Here is a 6,629-nt window from a genome sequence, read left to right on the forward strand (position 1 = left end):
ATTATATTCAAGTAAAGTTCCAATGACGTCAAAACTGGTAATATTTCCTTGTATCAAGAAAGTCATTACTTCAAAGAATAGAAATACTTGTATAGTTCAGTACTAAATGATAATAATCCCACAATATGGGTTGTAAAACGTGTTCACTAGATGATTTCAATCAATTATTGTCCATGTAATATTGGTTTTTCTTACAGAAGCCTGTTTAATCTCCAAAATGCTCTGGTACGGACAAGGATGGGGAGTTCGCTCTCCCTCTCCAAATGCTTCCACATGGGTACGCGTATATAGCCTCTGCCAATGAAGCCTACTCACTACCTTTTCGCGTCATGGGTGTTGTTTACGAAATGGAGAGGACGGAAAGCGAATATCCGCAGCTATACCTGGTTGATGGACACGGAGAGTTCACCTATGGGAATTGGAAAACCCTTATTCCAAACCAATGGTGCGCATGGGCTCCAGTATCCAATCGTTGGTCACCATCTACCATGGAACCGTATCTCCTGAAGTTGCTTCACTGCCTTGGGGATCAGACCATAAGGTCGAAGGCTCCGGATCTGACCCTCTAAGAAAACCACCTATTTTGATCTTGAAATCCGGGCACTATCACAGCTCAAACACAAATCAACTAACTTGTATGGAGTATATGAATTCGGTGCCCTTTTGTACCAATATTTATATATTCAAATAAATAAATAAAATATATAGTCTATATGACAGACCCTCTAGTAAATCTTGTCTCTAATATCATTCAGAAATATCAAAATAATTCAAGAATATTCGACTTTTCCCAACTTAAATAAAAACCTTTTCTAAATGAATGTTGCTTTCAACTTTTAACAAAAGACATGAAATTTAGTTACTATGGGATGTCACTTTTTATTATTTATTTGTCATAGATACTATTTCTTAACCAAAATATTATATAATAACTAACTTTATACATTTCAATGAGAATTCCCTATATATAAAACTCTATTATTGTTAAATTGACTATAATCATCAATATTTGACATAAATGAATTCTTATATGATCCATTTCGTGTAAAGAAAGAATTTGCCTAACGAATTCAGTTCATTCAATAAAATAGAAAAAAATTGAATTATATTGTTTATCAATAGTCTGATATTGTCTTATTCCTTTATTATTATTATTGGCTTTTGCCAACTAACGTCACCTTTGGCGAAGACGAAATGAGTGTACTGCGCGGCAGTCCGTTCTGTTCTACTTTACGGCAGCGAAACATGGCCTTTAAGAGTAGAAGACACTCGTAAGCTACTAGTATAAATATTGCTGGCGTCTGTTGGGATCACCGGGTAAGTAATAGTGAGGTTAGACGCAGGGTATTAGGGAATGATGGTAAATCAGTTGATGAGGTTGTGAATCTTCATCGACTGAGATGGTTGGGCTACGTGTTACGTATGCCTGAACACCGATTACCACGACGTGAAACGCTAATCGGTGTTGGAGGTGGTTGAAAGAAAGTTAGTGGCGGCCAAACCAAAACGTGGCATCAGTGCTTGAAGACACTAACTTCTAGTCTGAGCCATATTGGTAGATGCAGACTACTTGTTTGGGGTCCGCGTGACTTTCGTAACCAATGGTTGGAGACTCTTGGTGACATGGTACAGAATCGATCACAATGGCGTCGGTGTATACACTCCCTGTCTTCCTTTAAATTAAGAGATTAAAATCACTTCATATCTTTCTTTCTACTAACCAATTCTTTCTTCTTGTACTATATCTCTATATGCAATCTTCCTCTTATTTATTACCACCTTTGACGTAACCACTGCTATGAATCCGGTGTTCATCTTGTTGTGTTAATGAGGTATGGCAACTTGGACCGATGCATTTTGTGCCTGATCCTACGTTGTAGCTGACTGACTGATTATCAAAAGGGGTTTTGTGAAGATTTTAGAAATTTCGCTGATTGAAATCATGAATCAATTGAAGCTAGACCACCATGGAAAACCTGGAAGCATTGGACGGCCGTTTCGTCCTAGTATGGGGATCCTTTATTTCCTTATTATCAAATGATATTGTAGTGTGAATAATAATACAAATGGGAATGATCAGATATATATAGATTGTTTCAAACTTTATTATTCCAATCATTTCCTTTTCTCATTCTATTCTATGGAATCCTTTTAGTCTTTTGTTACTAGACATTTTATTGTTTTCGATTGATATTACATGTTACATTTATCTGACGATATAAGTAGTATACACCACAATATAACTTCATCTGTTCTATAAACTAGGATGAATAATCTTTTTACATATATGTACTTTTTTTTAAAGAAATTTATATACATGCTATCCACCTTGATTCACAAAGTTTATAATAATGTTCATTATGAAACTAGATACACAGTTTAATGGATCATTTGATAGTGCTATACACTTTGAAACTGAAGTATGAAAGATATTAAAGAGGAAGAATATATTTGTAAAATCTTAGTGAATGAATTTGAAGTGAATCTAGAACTTTAATTGATCAATCTCTTATTAGTATATGTGCATACTGTGAGTATAGCCTTAAGTCACAAGCATTATAAGCAAAGATGGATGATGCAGGTACATCCAGTTGACAAGAGCCAAATAGAATGAAACGCGACATGGATTCCAATGGTAGCCACTATCCTTTTTCACGTTAACAAGGCTATGCACAGACCGAATCGCGACACTAAGGATCATCGTTAAACAATCAATTGGATGGAATTCTTCACTATACATCTGAAAAGTCGTGTGGATTGAACGCTATGTTAGTTTCCTAAGCTATTCCGGTAACCCGCAGTCTAGAACTACACAGCGACTTGAACACCAGAGAGAAGACACAGGTATGAAAGAAAATACTTTATCCCAAGATTCATTTTTGTACAGAAAATCATAGGTATTAATAGATGTTGGCGTCTGTTAAATCAACATCATATTTCAGCCAATCCGTTAACGACATATTATGCTGCCGAACAATAGTAGCACGCCTTGTTGGAATTCCAGAACGCTCCATCATACTCTGATTGGCTAGGTCCCTTCGGCTCCTTTTGGGCTTCTGGAGGCTCCGTTGAAGTTCTCCGGAAGCCGACTCAACAATATCAACTTGATTATGAGGCGTTTCAGAGTGTGGATAGGAGATCATTATGGAACGTAGTTCGAAGCCATGGTGTACATGAGAATATCTTCAACGTCATACGGAATTCCTACGACGGACTAAGCTGCAAAGTCCTGAGTGGAGGATAAGTGATAGATGCATTCCAAGTAAGGACCGGAGTCAAACAAGGCTGTCTACTCGCCCCCTTCCTCCTTCTTATGGTGGTTCACTGGATTGTGAAGACCTCGACATCTGAGGGAAAGCACTGAATAAAATGGACAGCTTGGAATCAACCACAGGAATTGCATTTAGCAGAGGATGACCTGAACCCTCCTCTATCCCATACACACAAACAAATGCACATGAATACAACTAGTGTAGCAACAGCCTCTCCATCACTAACACTCAACATACAAAGCGGAAGAAGAAAGATCCTCAAATAGAATACAATACAACCCAATTACACTTGATGAAGAAGCTCTGGAAAATGTGAAATCTTTCAAGTGCCTGTTATGCATCATCGATGAACAAGGAGGATCGGATGCAGACGTGAAGACAAGAATTTTCCAAGAAAAGCGACATCTCTTGAATATTTGATGGGAATCATCAAACTTTATTTGGATTCAAATCCATTATTTCTGGCACTGATACAGCAGTGAATTAAACCGCTTAGTAACATTGCAACTGACTGAGCCAGCAAGTGACGTGATAGTAATATGCATTACTGTATTAATAAACGACACACTAGGTAGCCTTGGAAATAATAATTTCATGTCGACACATTTCTAGTTTGACAAACAATTTCTATTACAAGACCAAGTAAGTGATAACAAGGTATAACATTCTAAAACCACAACTTCAGGCTTCTTAATAAAAAAGTATATATCCTACATAAAAATACATACATGACTCTACAAGACATTTCCATAACACTTAGAAAAAACTGAATCGCTAGAACATCTCAGCACATTTGCTAAAGATAGATTAAGAACGATCTCCCAAATTCAATCTCTTCCTGGAAAACAGCTTCCAATTCCCAAACTAAATTATGTCTTTGCGCTTTTACTACTTATTATCATTAGGTAGTTTGAGTTAATTTCAAGCATTTCTTGTCAATTTTAATTATTTATTGGGGCCGGATTCCAATTTACTGATTCAACACTTTCTACCAATGATTGTCTCTATCTTTTCTCATAAGTGTCGATTGATTATTGAAGCTTCATAGATATTTATGCTTTTGCACAAAATAGTAAATACTTCATTTCTGTCGGTACTCAAAACATGACAATCGTATGGTGTTCATTCTGACAGGATACATTCTATATGAATGTGTACCTAGCAATTGGATACCTCATAATGTGAGGTTTATATATCCGTAATATTTATTTTGATTTATATAATAATACTGGTTTGCAGGATATGTTGTCTTCTTATTACAGATTTTTGAACATGACATGATTGTTGGGTTACAATTATCACATAAACGTACCTAGAGAATTGAAAAGCTGAAAGTGTCGGTTGCGACATAATATTGACATTTTCACTTGTTCAATACGACCTAGATTATTTCTAATTTTTCGAGGTGAAGACAAACAGGAAAATAGTAAACTAATGAAATTGACCAGAATCCTTTCACTTTCATCATTCAATTTGGCCCCACTGTTGGTGTTATTATTTATATGCATTTCTAGATACACTGCAGTTTAAAGTGATAACTCGAACCAACACATATATGTGTATAGCCACTTATAGTTTACCGTTATCTGTTTGAGTGTCAGTCATAGTACCAACTGTATTTCTGTCTTTCAAAGTCATTTCCAAGTTCACAAAACAATTGACCACTGTGGAAGCATTCTACATGACACAAATATCGGATTCACAGAGATACTCTAAAAATATCTCAAACCAATTAACTTTAATGTTAAAGATAAGGCTTTTTAACAGAAAATTTGACAACTAAAATTTCCATCACTCATCATTGATTGACTCAAAGCGGTTAGGTTTAATTAAACTGTGAATTTCAAGAGCTGGATGCAAGATAGAGTAAAAAAATGACAAATATTGACATATGCCACTGTAACTGATTCCACTTACCAGCATAACTCAGATAACTATGCTTTTTTAAATATCTTCAAGGATCCAACATTAACAGTAAGTAGAAGTAAACTCAAGATATTTGTAGAGTGTACGTTATCGTATGGGAAAGGTACAAAACGTACGTGAATATGCATCATCATCCTAGTGCTATTAAACAAACTTGCAGCAAAATTCTGTATCTTCTCACAAGAGAAATGTTGTATAGAGATGCTACAACTGTATAAAACACTCTTTTAAACTGTCAATGACTATTACTCTGGAAAATCGTGAAGCCAAGAAACCCTCATCTAAGAATAAAATTTTTTGTTAATTTATCTGAAAAGAACTTACAAACCGTTCAGAGCATCAACGGGATTTTCAAGAGAACATAGCCCTTATAAAACAATTTTCAATCAGTGAATGAAAAGTTGTCGTTAAAATTACAATCAATACACCAGTTGGTCATTTATCAAGTTACTATAACCCATTAAGAACAATAGAGGTAAACATTCTTTTATTTATTTTAACACAGACATTGGTACAAAGAGGCACCAAATACATATGCGCCACACAAATCTCATTCGATATGTGTGAGGGCTGTGATACTGTCCGGGTGTCCAAACCGAAGTAGGTGGTTTTCATAGGGGGCCACTCCCCGAGCCTTCGACCTGAAGGTCTGATCCACAAGGCAGTGGAGCATCGTGAGAAGATGCAGTCCCATGGAAGCCGGTGACCAACAATTGGTTCATACACCATTTGTTCCCTCAGGATATTGGAGCCCATGTGCACTATTGGTTTGGAATCCAGTTAAAGCGCCGGACATTCGCTTTTCGTCCTCTCATTTTCGTAAACACCCCCGCCACGAGAAGGCAGTGAGTAGGATTTCCCTGGAAGAGGCTGTATACGCGTGGCCGTGTGAGAGCATTTTGAGGGGGTGGGCGGACTCTCCCCACTCTCGGCCGTACCAGGGCATTTGGGGGCAGGTGAACACTTTAGGGAACTTTACATATACCACATCAGTAGTATCATAACTCTAAGTAAAGTAATAAGTCAAAATCTAACTCTAAAGTACACCTCTCTCCGAGTTCTAGAAGTCATCAAAGAAAGTCAATTGATGTTTTTCATACAACACAAGGTCTCGGTTATCATCTAGTTTTGATTAAATTGAAAATAGAATGAAGTAATACTTGTTTTCACCGTTGAATGAAACATTAAATCCAACCAGTTAGCAAATAATTATTAGCCATAGACAAAACACAGAAACCATAGAAACGTACTAAAAATAGAGAATTAATTCATATCTTGACATCTAAAGAATTTTGTGACAATATTAATCAACCTTATTTCAGACCTGTATGTAATTCACTCATCTATTAAGGGTTCTTACATACTTGGCTGTGAAACATGTGTCTTGTATGAGGTTTAGTGTTAGTATTCGGTTGCCTAAACCGAAATCAG

This window comes from Schistosoma haematobium, chromosome 6 (genome assembly GCF_000699445.3).
Source record: "Schistosoma haematobium chromosome 6, whole genome shotgun sequence".
In the NCBI taxonomy this organism is placed as follows: domain Eukaryota; kingdom Metazoa; phylum Platyhelminthes; class Trematoda; order Strigeidida; family Schistosomatidae; genus Schistosoma; species Schistosoma haematobium.